Source organism: Camelus dromedarius, unplaced genomic scaffold (genome assembly GCF_036321535.1).
Source record: "Camelus dromedarius isolate mCamDro1 unplaced genomic scaffold, mCamDro1.pat HAP1_SCAFFOLD_186, whole genome shotgun sequence".
In the NCBI taxonomy this organism is placed as follows: Eukaryota; Metazoa; Chordata; class Mammalia; order Artiodactyla; family Camelidae; genus Camelus; species Camelus dromedarius.
The window spans coordinates 3,001,229-3,019,502 of NW_026989854.1; the positions used below are offsets into that span (position 1 = coordinate 3,001,229).

Sequence of the window (18,274 nt, forward strand, 5' to 3'; positions counted from 1 at the left end):
CTCATTGCCCCAAGGATTCCTAATGCCTAGTGAGATGCCTGATACAGCTGGTACTTAACGAGCACATAAGTCAAATGGAAAAACCTGATCAAAGAAATGGCCCTCATTTTTCAGACATGCCTACTTGAGTACATAGGGTAAAATGACATGTTTTCTTGAATTTGCTGTCAAATACTTCAACAAAGGACAAATAAAAGAACAAAGGTCTGAATAAAGGAAATATGGAAATGTTTGTGAATTCCTTAATCTGGGTGATGGGCTTATTGTACTATATTTATTGATGTATACTTAAGTTATTTTATAATTTTCTTATCATTAGCTGAATAGCAAGTATTAATACGTATTAATTGAAATCCTTTGAGCCGACCAAACTTACCCCACACAAAATCCTTAATGTCCTAGTAGTGTGTCTTACAGAAATCTTTTCCCATAAAGACAGGAAAAAAGGGAAAGACAGATCTGTGCAGTATTTCCACATTGTCAAAAGACCAAAGACCGACACAAAGAAGAGATTCTAAAAAAGATAAAGAGGCTGAAATCAATGTCCTGAAAACCTAGCCAAGAATTCTAAATGTCCCAACTTAACTAACCTCAGCACTGCCGCATCAAGAATGGGGCAAGTAGAACCTTGAGGATTTTTTTTAAATAAATAAATAATGATCCAGTTCCTACCACAGGCAATTATGGTAAGAGTGAGTATAATTTCTAACACCAACTAGTGTACAAATTGTAATTTATACTTGATTCAAACTGCTTCTTCTATAAAATCTGAATCTTTTTATTCTTAAGACAGATTTGTGGCATATGACCTAGTGATAAAATTTTCAACTAGCTTGTATTCAAAAAGTTCACCAATGTGAGAGTTTATTACAACAAATATTGCTTTTTGGGAAACCCATGTGCCTTGTCACTCTCTTCCATAAGATTTCCTGTGGAAAATTCAATCCTTCATTCAGGAAGGGGCTGAGCAAACAGTCTGATGGAAAACCTTCATACACTGCAACACAAGAAAATGAAAATGACAGTGAGCAGCCCGTGAAGCCGGCAGACACACACAGCTCACGGCTGTGTTCCCGCCATGACTTTCTGTAACCAGCAGGGAAAATGTGCATTTCAAGAAATAGACATAAACACTTTTCAGGACCTGAGCACATAATTTCCCTTTCAGGGTTTAGTGGGCTTCCATTTAATTCTATGAGAAGTGTTTAAAACAACAGAACAACAGCTGAGATATGGTTTAAAGTAACATTTGTCTTAGTGAAAATAAAGCCAGCTGATAGTTATCATTTTTACTTTATTTGATCTCACTCTCCTACTTTACCTCCCCAACCTCCTCCACAAAATGATGGTGAATGTCCCCTCCTGGGTCAGAAGGCTAAGTAGAAAGTACCAATCACATGGAGATGTCCTTTGTTGTTTTATTTTTCAAAAGAAACATGTTTCATTCATGTGATTTAAAATTAAGATCAAGAAACAAACTCTATTCAATGAATGGTAGCCAACACATGTCATCATAGCTGCTCATCAGGTTTGGCCCCATGTTACACACATTTACATGGACATGTGACATGTGCTGTCATGGGACATGGTGAGTGGGGACAGGGTCTCTGCTCTCACAGGGCACACAGCCTGGTGGGGGAGGCAGTGTTCAATCATTGCCTTTTTTTTTTTTAATGTACTTACAAATTATGGGAAATGCTATTTTAAAAGAACAAAGTGAGTCAATGAAAGTGAAAAATTCAAGGACAGTATTTAGGTGAGTGAAGACAGGGAACCTCTTTGAAGAGCTGACACTCCACTGAGACCCAAAGGACAACTCCGGTGCTGCAGGTGAAGGGCAGGGACACATTGATAAAGGGCTGATATCCAGAATACACCAAAATCTCTTTAAACTCAACAAGAAGAATGAATAACCTGCTTAAAAAATGAGCAAAATGCCTCAACACACACCTCAACATGGAAACTAGATGCCAAAGAAATCTATGGAAACATGCTCCACAGCATCTGTCATCAAGGGGCGGCAGACTGAAACAGCTAGATATCACTGCACACCAGTCATAACTGCCAAAACTCAGAACACTGACAGCACCAAATGCTGGTGAGGATGTGGAGTGTCAGGAATTCTCTTGCATTGCTTGTGGGAATGAAAAATGGCCCAGATACTTTGGAAGACGGTCTGGCAATTTTTTAAAAACTAAACGTACTCCTACCATATGATCTGGCAACTGTTCTCCTTGGTGTTTACTGAACAAAATGGAAAATTACGTCCACACACAAATCTGCATACAGATGTTAATAGCAGCTTTATTCATAATCACCAGAACTCAGAAACAACTAAGCTGTTCTTCAGTAGGTGAATGGATAAATAAACTGTGGTCCAGGCAGAAAATGGACTATTTATGGTGTTAAAGTGAAGTGAGTTATCAAGGCATGGAAAGACATGGAGGAACCTTAAATGCATATTACTAAGTGAAAGAAGCCAATCTGGGAAGGTTCCGCAACTGTCTGATTCCAACTGTATGGTGTTCTGGGAAAGGCAAAACCACAGAGACTAAAAGATCAGTTACTGTCAGAGGCTAGAGGGGAAGGAGTAATGAATGAGGTGCAGCACGGAGCATTTTTAGGGTCACTAAGACAGACTACTCTGTATGATGCTGTGATGGTAGAAACGTGTCATTGTACATCTGTCCAAACCCACAGAGTGCACACCACCAAGTGTAAATCCTAGTGTCAAGTATGGGCACTTGGTGATGATGACGTGTCAGTGTAGGTTCACCCATTGTCGCAAATGCATGCTCTGGTGCAGGCGTCAATAGTGAGGAGGCTGTGGGGACAAACTGCAGTTCATACCCCCAATCCAGCCCCAGCCACTGCTGTGAATAAAGCTCTGTGGGTGTGTGGACTGTCTGGCTGCTCTGGCGTCTGAACAGCAGAGCTGAGCAGCTGCACCAGAGATCAGGAGGTTTGCAGATCCTGAAATATTGACTCCCAAGCCCTTGACAGAAAAAAGTCTGCTGTGTCCTGCTCTACACGAATCACAATTCACCCTGATGAGACAGGAGAGCAGGGCCCAAACAAGGCATGGTTAATCGGACTGAAGCAATGTTTTAGTTCCAAAACCTTTGTTGAAGTCCTGCAGAATCAGTGACAGACTGTAGCCAGGAAGCGTCTGCAGAAGGAGTCGGTAGCAGGCCTTCCCGCCAGGCTCCGGGATGCCGGGGGCCATGCGCTGCACGGGGGCCACCCACTTGAAGAAGATGGACTTGCAGTGGAAGCCGATCAACTCATAGAGCTCGGAGAAGATGCTGCACTGCTGAATTCTCTCCTAGGAACGCTGAAGCACAGGGAGAAAAGCAACAAGCATCTGAACGAAACATGTAAGTGAAAAAAGACACGTAAAAAAGGTTTTCCCATAAAACAGAGACCTGATGACACAGGAAGGAAGAGGAAGGCTGACTTCGTGCACTGATGGGACCGGATGCAGAAATGCAGGGAAGCAGCGCTGTGCAGATGCTCCAGACCCCCTCCGGCCCCACCTCTCCACGTTCATCCTGTCCTTTTCCTAGAAAGGCCTGTATTCCCTGAAACAGAGGAATCTGCTCCCTACACATGAGACGCAGAGAAAGGAAGGAGCAAAAGAAAGGAAAAGTAAAGGAACAACGTTTCATCTAGACCCTAGTATTTGGGCAGGACTTTCACCAAAAACACATCTTCTCAAAGCACAGAGCACACAGTGAGAGGCTGACAGAGTGACTGCGACTTCTGCTCCTTAAGCACCAGCTACCTGCCAGCACACGCTGCGCCCCTTACTGAATCATTACAATCATCTCAGAAACTATTACTACCCCGTCTCACAGGCAAGGAAATCTGAAACTCGGGGAGGAATTATTATCATCCTGGACAATGTCCCATGACCCAGAATTGTCAGTGCCTCCACAGACCCTGGACTAAAATTCTCCACTTCACCATGGGCCCTGAGCCTCAGGCTGAGGCCACATCAGGTCTGCACGGGCCCAGAGCATGAGTATGTGGGACAGGGAATGGTCCCACTCGAAGTGCCAGGCCAAGGCCCTCAGAAACCTATGAAATGAAACCAAATCCCCAAACTCATTTCCAACCCACTGCCCTGTCCGGGAGGACGGCTCGGCACATCTGTGCTGTCACCTGTGCACAGGCTGAGAAAGGGGCCCAGACAGTGACGTGACATCCCAGTGGAAGTGGCTTGGAGACCGCTTCATCACAGGACAGACTCTCCCGGCTTCCAACGTTAACTCTCCATTCCATTTCCAACTGGAAAGTAAGTTTAGACTTGTTTTCCTCTCCTAGAAACAAAGAGAGTGGTAATATCAGCAGGAAACTCAAGACTGAGGAAGAGTCTCCTGGCCATCTGGAAGGATAGGCCGGGGAGGGAACAGAGACAGGGACCAGAAAGACCCGTGTTCCAGTCCAAAGTCTGCACGTCACTCGCTTTGACAGTTTACATTTTAATACAGGTGAAAAAATCTAATTATGATTGCTGGGAAAACTAATTGAAATAACGTATGCCACTAGCATACATCTAAAATCCTTAATGAGTGTCCCAGAAATGGAAGTGATCGTGGTTAGTTACTGTCTGCCAAGTCTTGGGTGCTAAGCCCACATCAGCCAGCCAGAGATGTGCCAGAGAATGCCTCACCAGCTAGCAGCCTTCTCCAACTTGGAAACTCACAGTGTCTGAAGAACAGGCAGTGGTGGATGCTTTGGGACACTCTGGAGGTAGCACTCCAGTGATGACTTTAAAAAGCTGGGGAGAATTTAGGGGACCATACATTTCAAATACAGAAAACACATTCCATGTCTGCCCACATTCATCTCTAGCCATGATGATTCAGAGAGGAAATACATATTCAAACGTACACCATTTTCCCACATAAGTGCATCAAAACAATTTGGAAAGAATGTAACTTTCTTCTCTAGATCACACAGCGGGGATTACAAGGTTTGTACTGAGAGCCCTACTTGTAAAACATCTGCTAACATAACTGGGTCCACTATCAGTCCATTCAAAGAGAAGGATGGAAAAGAACAAAGCCAAGCTAATACACTCCGGTCTTTGGTGGGTTACAATGTCACAAAGGAGACGGACAGGTCATCAAGGAACCACCCTGCCGTGATCACGGAGCCGGGTAACGGGGTTGGCGGCAAGATGTACGACGCAGCCGCTGCTGTGCCCGCACTTCTAGGCAGGTATCCAAAGTCACCTCTACATGGCGTCCAATGCTTGTGCCCACGTCCTCATCACCTGAGATGTATTTAAGAGAAATGAAAACTAATAAACGGAAAATACCTTTGGTGGGCACACCGTCCAAAGAGCAAAGTCACAGTTTGACAACTGGCCATCCCGGTTCCCTGGGATTCATTCTTGGAGAACCTTAAAAACCACTCCTCTGTCCTCAAGAAGTGCTGCCTACTTGTCCAATCTTTGGCTCAGGGATACAGCACGTTCACGTGGACTTCAATGTCTGCACAGATTTGACTGTCTTTCTCCAGGTTCATTTGTCCATTCTGAAGAGGCCTGAGTTAAGTCCATCTTCTGTAAGATCAATTCCCTCCAGTGAAACTCATCGAGCCTGCAATTAAAAGCCAACTGAACAGGACTGTCCTCAGCTAAAAATGTCACCCACCCTTCACTGCTTTCTTAATTTCCTTTCCTGGCTAATTGCAACAGACTAAAACCTCCCTCCACCCAGCTCCCCAACTATGTCAAACAGAAAGTAAGGTCCATAAAAGAGGAGACAACTCCATAGTCACCTCTGATCCTAGCATATACTAATGTCAATAAATAGAACTATGATTATGGATTCTTTCCTTTAAAACCTTTCTGGTTATTTAAATGAGACCTTGGAAGAGAGCTGTTTGGGTCTAGTATCATGATCCAGAAGACTCAGGAGGCCTTTTTCGGAATGGCTGTTCACTGATTCATTCAAAACACAACTTCTCATTACGGGAGGAGCTGTGATTTTCTGCCAGGATATTGTGGTCACTCTCATGCCAGAACAGCTTTAAACTAAATCCTTACTTTGGATTTGTTATTTTTCCCTGCTTCCCCAAAAATTGACTTTCCTTAATTTCTTGCCTTGAGGAATGATATTTTTCTTCCTTTCTAATTCACCCTTTATTAAACAGGATTCTCAGGATGTGCTTGGCCTTACATAGGATGAGCCATCCAACTCCCAGTTTGAGAGGCCTGGGGCTCACCTCCCGCCCTCCTGCCAGGGCAACTAACACTCAGTTCAGGAGCCAACCAGCACCCCAGGGCTTCTAAGGCTCGCGTATCTCCCAGAATCCCTGCTTTCTGGTATGACTTGGATTCTGAGGATTTCCCCTCACTTTCTTGAAAATTAGCTGTGCAGCTTGAAAGATGAGGAAGGAAGGATTTATTTCTTAATCAGCATTTTAAGGAACTTGTGTAATGAACGTTTTCACGAGTTTCTAGAACCCTCCATTGCTGAGACAGAAAACACAATAGATATTTTCTAAATTTAGGTACCATGTGCATTGTTTCTTTGCTTTTGTTTTCTTAACTACTAACACACATTTTTTAATTAAAAAAAATAAGGCCCAAAATAGGATAGAAACTTGAAGGGGCAAACAAAATTTAAGGGCAAAGAAAGAAAAATGATAAGTACTCTACAAAGTTAATATAATACATACACTATGGATCAGACCAGCAATTCTCAGTAACAGCTAATTGAAACATGACCATGAGTTAAACGTCTCTCCTGTCAGGAGATGACCAACAGATAATAGAATTAAAACAACAAATTAAAATTCTAAGTCTGGCGAGGTATAGAAGGCTACCAGCTAAATGTGTCTTCTTCTGGAAAAGAGGGAGGCTCACCAGCTCTTTGCTGTGGAGCCTGAGCCCAGGGGAGGGCGGTGAAGAACCGCCCTGTTAGTATCCAATTAACAAAGTGGGTGATGAATAAAGAGATGTGAGCTTTGATGACAGAGATGATACTACTATTCACTTGTCCTGTAAAGTATGTCTTCACGTTCAGTGATCAATACCTCGACGTCCTCAGGGATTGAGATTATAGGAAAATGCACTGCCCGGGCCCAGACCTCCTCTGTGAGCTTGTGACACTGCACTTAGATGTCTCAAGGGCAAGTCAAACTCCACCTGCAAAGAGCTGACTTCACGGTGCTCCTCCCATAGCCGTCCTGCCCAGGGCCCCTGTTTGGGAGGGAAGGTCTCTCTGCCCCTCCCAGCTCAGGCCCATCACTCACAGATGTGACTGGACCCCTCCTTCAGGGCTCAGATTTCCTCAGTCACCGAGCCCCACCACCCACACCTGACCTACCAGGTACTCACAGGCACTCCCTCAGCACTGACTCTGTGCTGGGGACCACGCTGCACACTGTGCGAATGTTATCTCACTGGATCTCCACAACAGTCCTGGGAATTGGGTACATCACTGCTTCAATTGATTAGATAAATTGTTTCACTTCCTTGAGTGCGTCATCCAAAGTGACACGTCTACTGAGCCACAAACATGGGACTGAAAACCACTTGAAAATTGAACACTGCTACACCTTGCAGCCACCATACTCTGATTCGTCACATCACTTTCTGCCGAGCCTACTGAATGTTTGCAAGCATTCTACAAACACAAAAGTGATCTACGAGAGCACCCCACTCCCCTACTTAAAATCTGTCAATGACGGTCCACTGCTCTTCAGAGAAAGCCTCACCAGGCCTGAGCACAGCCCAACGGCACGGCATCCTCGTTCCCTGCGTGGCCACGCTGCCTCACCCACCACGCAGCACAGTACCGTGTCCAGGACTGGGATGCTGACTCCGTACAACACGGGGCTCGTCTCACTCGAACAATGATCACCCTCTTCAGTGGTCACCCTCTTCAATGCTGACTCTCAGAAAAATGTTTTCTCAGGATGAATCAATATCTTTTTCCTTACAACTTCCAGTCATTGATAATGAGCTCCCCCAAAAAGAGAGAAGACTTAATCCTCAGTCTCCTTATCTGTAAAGTGGGAATAGCAAGGAAATATGTAAGGTTTTCAGAGAAATAAATTTCATGTGAGACTGAGGGACAATTCCCAACATACAGTAAGCACTCAATATGGGCTTACTTAGTATTAATAAGAATATGTTGCATTCCAGCAACCTTAAATCAATGTTTTATGGCTTTGTCCAACAGACTACTGACAAACAGTTGGACGAACCCCTTTGAGCAGATCAGCACAAGTGTATTGGGAGAGGTAAGTGCTGCCTCCAGTTACAGCTCAAACTCTTACATGTTGTTTGAGCATTTAGTTGTCGTTATTGAATAAAGACAGGTGTTCTTTAGTCAAAGCTCCTGAAACATAAATCTTCAAAGATAGATACAAATTAGGTTTCAAGTACAACATTCTCACTAGAAATTATTTGAAAATGATAGTCTTAGCTCCTCTGTACATCAAAAGGGCATGTTCTTAATGTATCTGACTATATACACTGAAAGGATTGTTTAAAGGAATTAAGATGAAGCCATCCTAAATAAGTTCTCAGTATCATCTGCACAAAGCCCCACCCAAGGGTCTCATTTCTCACTTCCACATAGGTGTTGAGGTAGTTTAACCTGGGTCTTGGATTTTTATAACACAGGGGAGGGAAGAGTTGTGGATAGATTTATGTAGCAAATATAAACCTAGTGTATTTGATGTGTAGGAATCCTAGAAATAAACAAATTGATATATAGTCCCACCCTTAAGAAGCTCAGCCTTCCCATTTACAACAGCATTAAAAATAAAATGGGAGATACATTTAACAAAAATTTACAAGATTTGTACATTGAACAATTTGAAGTATCACTGAAAAAATTTTAGAAGATCTACATATATGGAAGACATCCCATGTTCATGGAATAGTAGACAATATTATTAAAAATGTTAAGACTCCCCAAAGTGATCTACAAATTCAGTGGAATTGCTATCAAAATTCCAGCTGACTTCTTTGCAAAAATTGAAAAACTGATCCCAAAATTCATATGGAAGTGCTAGGGGCCCAGGACAGCCAAAGCAATCTTGAAGAAGCAGAGCAAAGTGGGAGGAGTCACTTTAAATTTTACTACAAATCTATAGTACTGAAGTCATTATGGTACTGTCATAAGTTTGGATACATAAATCTATGAGACACAGTAAAAATTCCAGGGGGGAAACTTACATTTACAGTCAGTTTTCAACAAGGGTGCCAACAACACTCCATTGAAAGAATAGTCTATTCAATGAATGGTGCAGGGAAAGCTGGGTATCTGCAGGCAAAAGAATGAATTTAGATTCTGAAACCCCCTATTGTATATAACAAATAAAAATTAATTGAAAATGGATCACAGACAGAAACGTAAAATCTACACCGATAAACTTTCTAAAAGAAGACATAGTATAAATCTTTGTGGTCCTAGGATAGGTTATGGTTTCCTAGATACAATACCAAGAGCAGAAGTGATAAAAAAAAAACCAGATAAACTGGACTTCATCAAAATTAAAACCACTTGTTACAAAAGACATCATCAAGAAAGTGAAATGAAAGGGGAAGTGGGTAGCTCAAGTGATAGAGTGCATGCTTGGCAAAAAATAAATAAATAAATTAAATAAATGAATAAATCTAATTACCTCCCCTATAAAGAAATTGTCTTAATGTTTAAAAAAAGTAAAGTGGAATGACAATCTACAGAATAGTAGAAAAAATTTGCAAAGCATATATCTAATAACAGACTAGTATCCAGGATATAAAACGAATGCTTACAACTGACCAATACAAAGAAAATCGACCCAATTTTTAAATTTACCAAGGAATTAAATAGATACACAAATGGCCAATAAGCATATGAATAGATGCTCAGCATCACTAGTCAAATCAAAATCAAAATGAGATCTCATTTTACACCCGCTAGGATGGTTATAATCAAAACACGGACAATAACAAATGTCGGTCAGGAGGCAGAGGAAAGGGAACCCTCAATATGCAGCCATTGGAAAGGGGCAATGGTGCAGCTTCTTTGGAAAAGTCTGGTGTTTCCTCAAAAGTTTAGTGTTATCATATGGCTCAGCAATTCTACTCCTACATATAGGGTCATCCCTCAGTATCCTCGGGGGATTGGTTTCAGGAACCCACCACCCTGGATTCCATAATCCAAGGATGTTCGAGTCCCTTTACAACCAGCCATCTGGATCCATGAAGTGGAAACTACAGCTATGGCGGGCCAACTGTGCAGCCAACAGAATGAAAACATATTCTCACAAAAGCTTGCACATCAATATTCATGGCAGTATCATTCAGAGTAGCCAAAGGTTACAAACAATATCCATCCATCAATGAATGGGTAAAAAAATTATCAAGAATAGTCCCAAAAAATTTTGGAAATTGAATCTTTGACAAAGGAGGTGAGAACATACAATGGAGTAAAGACAGCCTCTTCAGAAAATGGTGTAGGGAAAACTGGACAGCTGCATGTAAATCAATGAAGTTAGACTACTCCCTCACAGCACACACAAAAATAAATTCAAAATGGCTTAAAGACTTAAACATGTAGACAAGACACTACAAACCTCTTAGAAGAAAACGTAGGCAAAACATCTGACATGCATCTCAGCAATGTTCTCCTAGAGCAGTCTACTCAAGCAATAGAATTACAAGCAAAAATATACAAGTGGGGTCTAATTAAACTTACAAGCTTTTGCACAGCAAAGGAAAGAGTAAGCAAAACCAAAAGACAACCTATGGAATGGGAGAAAATATTTACAATAAATGAGACTGTCAAGGGGTTAATTCCCAGAATATACAAACAGCTTTTACACTTGATAAGAAAGAAAAATAAACAATTCAATCCAAAAATGGGCAGAAGTGCTAAAGAAACTTTTCTCCAATGAAAACATGCAAATGGCCAATAGGCACATGAAAAAATGCTCAATATCATTATCAGAGAAATGCAAATCAAAACTACAATCAAGTATCACCTCACACCAGTCAGAATAGCCATCATTCAGAAGTTCACAAACAATAAATGCTGGAGAGGCTGTGGAGAAAGTGGAACCCTCCTACACTGTGGTGGGAATGCAGTTTGGTGGAGCCATTGTGGAAAACAGTATGGAGATTCACCAAAAGACAAAAAATTGACTTCCCCTATGACCCAGCAATCACACTCCTGGGCATATATCCAGAAGTAACCCTAATTCAAAAAGACACTTTCCCCCAAATGTTCACAGCAGCACTATTTACAATAGCCAAGACATGGAAACAACCTAAATGTCCACTGACAGATGACTGGATAAAGAGGTTGCAGTATATTTATACCATAGACTACTACTCAGGCATAAAAAATAATAAAATAATGCCATTTGCTGTAACATCAATGGATCTGGAGAATGTCATTCTAAGAGAAGTAAGCCAGAAAGAGAAAGAAAAATACCATATGAGATCGCTCATATGTGGAATCTTAAAAAAAAAAAAGAAAAACAAAGAAAGAGAAACTTATCTACAGAGCAGAAACAGACACAGAGACATAGAAATCAAACTATGATTACCAGAGGGGAGACGGTGTGGGAAGGGATAAATTGCGAGTTCAAGGTTTGCAGATACTGATTTTGTATAGAATAAACAGCAAGTTTATACTGTATAGTACAGGGAAATATGTTTAATATCTTATAGTAACTTATGTTGAAAAAGAATATGAAAATGAATACATGTATATTCCTATATAACTGAAGTGTTGTGCTGTAAACAAGAAACTGATGCAACATTATAAACTGACTAGACTTCAATGAAACTATTTTTAAATAGACCAAAAACAAAAAAAAAAGAAAAAAGATATTATTAAACCAAAAGAATAAATTACTGTTTCAGGCTACAACATGGATGAACCTTAAAAAAGTATGCTGAAATAAGCCAGACACAAAAGGACAAATACTGCTCTTTTAGGTGAAGTGTATCTAAGTGTTCATTGTACTAATCCTGTAAATTTTCCGGAAGTTTCAAGTCTATCAAATTAAAAATAAAGTGTATTATTCATTAAAAACATAAAACGATTCCTCACAGGAGGGCTTTAAATAATAAATGAAGAAATGCATGTAAATCTCCTGGAACAACACTTTGCACGTCCACAGACAGTCACTGCTGTCACTGCCACTCAGAAGTTGGTACCAGCGCTGATGAGAGCTGCCTCCACTCGCTGCCCTGTAGACAGGAGTGAGGGCCTTGGCTCTGACAGGCAGGGTGACCTGGAACCTGAGTCAGACACAGCCACGCCCCAGACTCTGTGTTACCCAACTTTCTTATACAAACTGCTACATGTAACGTAAACACGCTAGAGGGATGTATCTTACAACATAGGCAATACAGTCAATGATTTACAATAACTATAAATGGAGCAACTATTGTACACCTGAAACATATCATATTGTAAATCAGTTATACCTTTAGAAAAAATTAAAAAATAATGTAAAAATGTTATAACTTTAATATCAGTCCGGTTTTTAAGTAACTACTAAACAGCTTAGAATGTATAAAAGCATTTAAGTGTGATATTTATTTACATAAATATTTACTTTCACCCTTCTGCTAAAAGAGAATTTAAACAATTTTTTAAACACAGCTTAACAACCATAACAAAAAGACAAAAGTGAGAGTGAAAAGAATATGGAGATTCAATAATTAAATGAAACCAGGGGGAGGTAAAGTCATAAAAATGGATGCCATGAAGTCAGGGTAAGTGTTAAAGGCCAATTAGAAATTCAGCTGTAAGATTTTTGGCAGCTAAAGCAAAAAGAAAAAGATGAAGGGGCGGGTGGTAGAGCTCAGTGTTAGAGCATGTGTATATCATACACGGGGTCTGGATTCAAGCCCCAGATGGACTTTAGATGGACTTTAGACTCAACCCTCACCCTCCAGGAAATTCAAAATACACACCGACAGAGTGCTATGGACAAGATTTTTTTTTTTAAACAAATTCCTGAAACACTAGCAGGTCTTGGTTCTACTGAGACACAAATGGATTATGTGTATAATGTTTCACAAAAGCCCTAAAATATTATCACCCCAACTTGACACATCAAGAAACTGAGGTAGAGAAGTTTATCACATTGTACAAGATTAAAGAGAGGACACGACAGACACCATATTTAAATCCAAGCCCCTGCTCCACTGCTCACACTAGAAAGTGTGACATACTGCCGCTTTCCTGCCCTCTCCCTGCAATAAATCTCTGAAGAGTCTTTTCTGTGCCACCTGGAATCACAATCACATCAATTTTCCACAAACAGCAATGTCACTCCTTGGAGGACGTATCAAAATCTAAAGGGTTGGGATGGGAGGAGAGATTTGCATTTTCTGTTTCTCAAAGGAAATATGGCTTTAAAAGAAACTGAAAATCACTTATCTAGTCTAAGCCCTCATTGTGCAGAGAAAGAAACGGAGGGTCAGAAGAGATGAGGAAAGGTCCTCATTAATAAATATTGCCTCAGCGCAGCACCAAGCCAGCCCTGGGAACTTCTAGGGGAGGATCTGGGAGGCCCAGGAGAATGAGTGTTAGAAAACGGAAAGAGAAGAAGCATAAAAGACCCTGTCTCTACACCACCATACCATGAAATTCCACCAAATTACCCATTATGGGTGCAGCCAATATTAAGGTGGGCTAAACAGGTTATAGAAACCTGGAAGTCTCAACCATAGTGGAAATTCCAACATTTACTATGTTGTTTTCCCAGTTCAAGCATCAACTCAGTGGGCACTCTGTACCAGGGAGTACACTAGGCCTGGAGTTCTCCCAAATACAGATCTCTATTACCATGTGTGCAAACAACATAAAGGCCACCAGAAGAAAAGTGCCCACAGATAAGATGGAATTACTGAAGCTGAAAGCAGCCAAAGAGCATATATTACTAGGAAAAACGGTGCTGCTAGAAATGGACTCATGGACATAGAAAGCAAACTGTGGTTAGCAGCCAGGAAAGGGGGGATTAACAGATGCACATTAATAAATATAAAATAAATGACAAGGACCTACTATATAGCACAGGGAACTATATTCAATTTCTTGTAATGACTTGTACTAAAAACAATCTAAAACTTATGTATATACATATGCATATGTTTATAACTGAATTTCTGCTGTACACCTGAAACTATCATTGTAAATTGACTACACTTCTATAAAAAATAATTTTAAAAAATAAGTAAAAATAAAAGCAACGCCATTAAGAAAAAATAAAAGAATACTCTAATCCCCTTAGCTGTAGGTGCTGGAGAATCCTGGTTGCAAGTACCAAGTCCACTGGATCACTCCAGCACTGGCTGTCACTCTTTCTGACCATCAGAGAGTCACTTGGCTTCACTGAGGTTACTTTCCTCCCCTGTGAAAGGCAACAGTAGCAACTAACGATGTATAGAATCTCATCATTCACAAGCCCAAAAATTAGTGAGGGCTTCCCATGGGCCAGGCTCTGGAGAGATGGAAAGATACGGTTCCAGATATATTCATGTTTAGAAGAAATTTATGCCATAAAGACATTAATTCTTCCTGTTTTGATAGACAAATGCATTGCAATTCTGATTAGAATTCCTACCAGATTTTTCATGGAATGTAACAAGTTATTTTATGGTCAGGAATAGCCAAGAACCTTCTTTAGAACCACCACTGGAGAGGGGTGGATAGGTCACTCATTTCCTCTGGTATTTCTGATGTGATGAAACGTTCTGGAATAATAATTGTTGCACAACTGTGAATATGCTAAAAGCTGCTGAATTGTACCATATAAATGGATGGACTTCATGGTGTGTGAAAAATATCACAATAAAGCTGTTATATGAAAAAATATTTCTTGACAATTATTTTTCCTTCTATACTACTAGTCTGCCCTACAATTTAAGAAAAACAAAAAACCAAAACAAGCCAAACTGTGCCAGGAGCTCTTTAGGACTGCAATATCCCTGGGTCTCCAACGCCCCTGGTGGTGCTGTTCCTGTTAAAATACCCTAGCTGGGCTGCTCTAGTTAGGGACGGTAACTATCTTTTTAAAATCGACGGTCACACGTTTCACCCTGGGAGAGGGAAGGAAGGAGGATGTCACAGCCTCATAGCTTCAGCACATTTTTAACTGAACCAAGCCCTGCTTTCAACACTGTAATCCCTCGCACTATAAAAAAAGTGACATAAACAAGCACCGCCATCATAACACCTGAAAGTGTTCAAGATACTTACCTGCGGCAGAAACACTGAGGGAGGAGATAGAAGCTCGCTCAACACTGAGGATCCCTTTTCCCGACTCCACTAGGAGAAGCTGGGCGTTACAGCCGGGGGCTCTCAGCCGGGGGAGCAGTGCCCACGCCACTGAGCTGGTCCTGAGGGAGCGGGAAAGGGAGAGGAGGGCAGCCCCGGGGTCGCGGGGCAGGGAAAGCGGGGGGTTGGGGACGCGGGCTGCAGCCCCGCTCGGAGTCCAGCCCCAGCCCCAGCCGCCCGCCCCCATCCGGGTCGGCAGACCACGCCCGCCCGGGACACAGCCCGCCCAGGTGTGGGGACTGCCCGGCGGCCGAGGAGAGGAAGCCCGGGAGGAGAGGACTCGCGGGCGGGAGAGGGGAAGGGGACGCCACCCGCGGACTGAGTGGTGCCCGGCTGGGTGAGAGGCGGCAGGTGCACACCTGGCCCTGGACAGGTTTGGCCGGGGCCCCGGGGCAGGTGGCGCAGGCAGAGGGGTCTGGCCCGAGCAATTCAGCTGAACACAGGCTGACTGGCGCCCTGGGGGGCTGTGACACGCAGACCGCCCTCTCGCAGTCGCCTGACCCCTTTCCCGGGAAACCCCACGTTGCACTTCCACAGCCGGTGGCCCCGGCCCAGGGCAGGAGCCAAAGGCCTACCGGGCGACAGAGCTGAGAAGGTTTTGGGGCCGATTCCTGGCTCGGAGCTGGAGCTTCCAACTCGGGGTCCAGCTGGCACTGACTGCCCATGCGCAGGAGGGCCAGCGATCCTCTGGGTTCTGTGAGGGAAGGTGGGGCAGCGAGGGAGGGAGAAGATGGGAGGGGGAGGAGAGGAGGGGGAGGGGAGGAGGGGAAAAGTGGAGGGAGACAGATGGACAGGAAGAGCAGAGAAAAGGGAGGGATCTGGAGAGGGGAGGGGAGTAGCGGAGATGGAGAGAAAAAGCTTTACCTCTGGGGGCACCCCGAAGGAGGAGGCAGTCCTGCCTCTGTACCCTTCTGTAACCCTTCAAGGCCCGCAGCTCACGTTTTACCTCTCTGATCCAGCCCTCCTTCCGATGCTTCTGCAGAACCCCTAGGGGTATCACACCCATTGCCCCACACGGAGCTTGGTTTTCTGTTTCTCTGGGAACCAAGCACCCGCAGGTGTTGTCGCTCAAAACTACCTTGGGAAGGGTACATATTCCCCTTTTACACGCTGGGAAACAGGCAGGCACGATCTCTGCCTTAGCTCCACTGTCCCAGGTGTTGGGCTGGCGGGGAGCGGGGTGGTACAAGATCAGAGCCCCAGACAGAGCAGACTGCCTGAGTGTTGGTGCATAGTCCCCATCCCTCCTGGGTAAACCACACCCCACCCTAGTGGAACCATCAAGGGCTCACAGTAGTTCCCTGGGTGTGGGAGAGCTATCCTCATGTGAAGGAAAAGCCAAGCTGGGCTAACAAGCTAAGTCACAAATCTAAGTGTGATAAGTGTCGGTTTACTGATCTAAATTCTGCTGGGCTAACTCATAAATCTGAGGTTTAGTGTCAGTTTACTGGGCTTACAAGCTAACTCGTAAATCCAAGCTCAACAATTGTCAGTAACCTGAACTATTACAAGTAGATAAGCTCTAGTGTACTGATTCCTTGCTTTTTGTTGTTTGAGCCTTATTGGCTAATACCCCCTTACTTGTAATTAACCCTTTAAAACCTCATGTGCACGTCTCGGGGTGCTCATAACTTCGGAGCAGAAACCAGTCTGAGTCCGCCGGCATAATAAATCTGAGTACACCAACACTCCGAGTGGTGCTTGTTTCTTGGCTGGCCTGTTGTTTCCATAACACTCAGTTCCAGTGCCCAGCTTGCTAGGTAGATAAGAGTGTTACCAAATCCAAATTCATTCTCCTCAGTGCAGGACAGGCCAATAAGTTGGGAGACCAGGTGTTGGAGCATGGAATAGCAAGTTTCTGTAGACCTAGATGGCAAACTAATGTCCTGGAAAACCATCTCCCCAAGTCAGAATTCAGGCTCCTTTCCTACATGCTTGGTTGTTGCAATCTTCTTGGTGTAGGAATTCCTTATCTTTAGAATCCTTTGTTCTTGCAGCTATCTGCCTGGGTCAGATCCCTGTAAACCTCCAACAAAACAAACGTTATTTTCTATTCTGCAATTTGTTATCTTTTTATGAATGAAAAAGTGTTAAATATCCTTAAAGGTCAGGGCCTTCAGAATAGGCTCTCCTATATATTTCAGGCTCTAGGCAACATTGTTTTACAAGCAAGATGAAGCCTAGGAGACAGAGCATAGGGTTAAAGTCAAAGGAACAGATCTAATATGGAGTCAGATTTGTTTTGTTCTATTACCCAGGCAGAAGCCACTTGAGGATTTAAATCCCTTTAAGTTAAAAATAACTAAAACTTTAAAGGAATTTACATACATAGGTGGAAATGTGCATAGCCTATCTGGAAAATCACACAAAGATTAGTAAATAGTGGCATCTCCAGGGAGGGCTGAAAGAAGAGAGCATGAGAGGAAACTTCTTTCACTTGTGTATTTTTGTGCTCTGTTTGAATTTTTTAAAAAAATTTGCATGTATTTCTTTTTCAGTTAAAAAAATGTGTAATCGAGCAAAGGAGTAATTAGCTCAGCAAATACAGCAGCCATGGAATCACTGAGTCATCACTTTTGATTTAAGCCAGGAAGCATTTATTGACTCTCTCCAATGTGCCCAGTGGTGTTTTAAGACTTCTTTTATTATTTTTATTAATTATTATTATTATTATTATTATTATTATTATTATTATTATTATTACTGTTATTGTTATTCTATGAAATAATAACAAGGTATCCCTCACCCCTGCCCATGGCTGGTGGAAAACTAACTGAGTTTTTATTGAGTTGTTTTCCAAGGAGTAGAGATGAGTTATAAACAGAGCACATCTTCAGGGCAAAACAGTCGGAGTGGTTTTCCAGCACGCCAGACAGCTATGAAGGGTTTTCAATAGAGGCGCCCAGAGGCTGAGAGAGAAAGCCTCCAGGACCCTACCAAAAGCTGCCCAAACTGCCTTC

General features: G+C 42.6%; 1 long non-coding RNA gene across 4 annotated transcripts in view; it reads right to left on the minus strand.

Annotated features, from left to right (window-relative positions):
- Positions 1-837: 837 nt before the first annotated feature.
- LOC135320952 (uncharacterized) overlaps positions 838-18,274 on the minus strand; it is a 37,500-nt gene continuing 20,063 nt past the window's right edge. Inside the window, exons 2-9 of one of the 4 annotated variants that reach the window (XR_010380317.1) lie at positions 15,890-16,132; positions 15,237-15,376; positions 9,206-9,293; positions 7,735-8,024; positions 5,327-5,609; positions 4,165-4,322; positions 3,121-3,334; positions 838-997 (exon numbers count right to left, since the gene is read on the minus strand). This is a non-coding gene — a long non-coding RNA (uncharacterized LOC135320952). The other 3 variants (XR_010380319.1, XR_010380316.1, XR_010380318.1) reach the window with 3 other exon arrangements.